We start from the raw sequence: 2,500 nt of genomic DNA, 5'->3' as shown, positions 1-2,500 counted from the left end.
AGGAAGAGGGTTGACGCGAGTGGAGTGAGTAGGGGATGGAGTGGGTGGGAGTGGTTTCTATGCCTATGTGTTCTGGCTACCCCCCGTGTAAGGGGGAAAGGCCTTTGGTATATGATATGTAGGGGGGGGGCGGAGTGGAATAAAAAGGGAGGGGAGGGTAGGGGAGGGGGAGTAGGAGTAAGTGGGGGTGGGCCAGGCCATGTGGACAAAGAGGAGGAGACTGGGTGTCCTTCAGCCTTGGCAACCTCCGCTGCAACGACGGAGAACGTTCTTTGCATCAAACGGACCTGGGAGGCCTCACAAAGGGTGAGGAAATAGTTCCGTTTGCGTTACGTTTTCGAACGTGGCAAATCGGATGGTTCAAACACAAGGCCACCACGTTGACGTCACAGATCGTTTCCGTATTCTCAGACGAAATGTATGACTAATCCAAAGTATCCCATTCAAAACTGGAAACCATTCTACTGGCATATGTCATATAAAGTATCCTACGTCAAAATTAAATTGTACATCGTTAGTCAGAGTAACATATACAGTATAATATGCTACACTAAAAAAAAAAAAATAGGACATCAAATAACGTCGAAGCTTACTCGAATAACACGAAAAATGTGGACATACGCTATTTGTAATTCACTTGAATATGAAGGTGTTTGCTTGCGGTAAAACTCAGGGAATAATCAGGGTATGTGTTCAAGATGGATCCGGCAAGTGCAAAGATAGAAAAAGAAAGTTAGTGGCATAGAAGGACAGAAGAGGGAGGAAAGAGAAGTAGAGAAATAAATAAACAATCAGGTAGTATGAGAGCTAGGAAGAGAAGGTAATGTAAGGTAGAGAGGAATGGAGAGGCAGAAAGAGACGAATAAATAGATTAAAAAAAAAGTAAATTAATGCATTCGTTCATTCATTAATAGATGAATGATCAAACAAGTAAATAACTAAGATAAACCTACGTGAAAATCAGAGAACAAAGGAGACGCGCGAACAAAGAACATTTCCATGAAGGAAAGGGAGCAGGTGAGGGAGTAAAGTAAGTGGGAGGGAGAGATAGATCACCGAGTGGTAGAAAAGTTAGAATAACACAACACATGCATGTAACAAAACAATGGGAACTTTAAAAATTGGACATAAGGTTCATAGAAGAAAGGTCATGAAGGAAGCAGAGAAAAGGTAGAGTACTTAGAGGAGGAGGAGGGGGACTGGTAAAGAAAAGGTGAGAGCTATATTGAGGGAGAGAAGCAACTACGAAAACGTGTCAGGTAAAGCACCTTGATAAAGCTCTAATGAACGAAACGTTGTACCAATAAAGATTTTGTCACATGGTTGCTTTTCTTGACATACAAGAGAGTTGGCGAAAGCCAAGGTATTATACAAAGAAAATGCAGAAAATACATGCAAGAAGCCCAGGTGGGAAATGGGAAGAGTATGTGGAGAAAGAGCCAAAGGTGTATAGAAGAAAAATTAGGAAACTAAAGGTTGTATTTGTGTGCGCGTGGGGGAGGGGGTTGAGTAGATGCGTGAAAGTATGGCAGACGTCATCGAGATGGAAGACCAAGACCAGTTGTTTGATGGTCTTTCCTTCTTCTTTTTCTTCTTTTTCTTCTTCTTCTTCTTCTTCTTCTTCTTCTTCTTCTTCTTCTTCTTCTTCTTCTTCTTCTTCTTCTTCTTCTTCTTCTTCTTCTCCTTCTTCTTTTTTCTTCTTCTCCTTCTTCTTCTTTTTTTCTTCTTCTTCTTCCTCCTCTTCTTCTCCTTCTTCTTCTTCTTCTTTTTCTTCTTCTTCTTCTTCTTCTTCTTCTTCTTGGTCATTTCATCATCACTGTTATTTCTTTATTGGCCCTCTTCTTCCTCCTTAGTCTTATGATTCTACCTTTTTTCTACTTTGTCTTCCCTTCTTTTCATTGATGTAGCGATAATCATCGTGACAACCACTCAACGAAGTTGAAACCCACAGTCCATCGCACACAGGACAAGAAACACACAATCATTTGTTTTCTTTAATTTAATCTTATTTTGTCACAACTCGTTTCACTTTTTTTGCCCGATCACGTCACAGACAGAAAGATCTCCTGTAGCTTTGCTTCGTCCTTGTAATAGTAATAGATAAAAGGAAGAGGGGGGAGGTGGGGGAAGAAGAAGAAGAAGAGATAAGGGGAAGAGGAAGATCAGTGAATCGGTGGTGCAATCAATGACGTCGGAGAGGCCGGGCATCCTCTACATGGTGTAACAAATTACTGACCTTATTCTTGCTAACGCCAGGCGATTTCATGCTGCTACGTACCATCCTGGAAAGGTAAGTGAAGGAGGAGGTTACCATCGCGTGGTGAGAAATCGAATTCAAAGGGAAAATTGAGGATGGCAGGAGATAAAGCTGAGGTCAAGAGGGACGAAAAACATCGAAACAATTCAGTCTCTCTCTCTCTCTCTCTCTCTCTCTCTCTCTCTCTCTCTCTCTCTCTCTCTCTCTCTCTCTCTCTCTCTCTCACACACACACACACACACA

This window comes from Oratosquilla oratoria, chromosome 7 (genome assembly GCF_046742065.1).
Source record: "Oratosquilla oratoria isolate Oo_2021 chromosome 7, ASM4674206v1, whole genome shotgun sequence".
Taxonomy (NCBI): Eukaryota; Metazoa; Arthropoda; class Malacostraca; order Stomatopoda; family Squillidae; genus Oratosquilla; species Oratosquilla oratoria.
Note: the sequence above shows the minus strand (reverse complement) of the source record.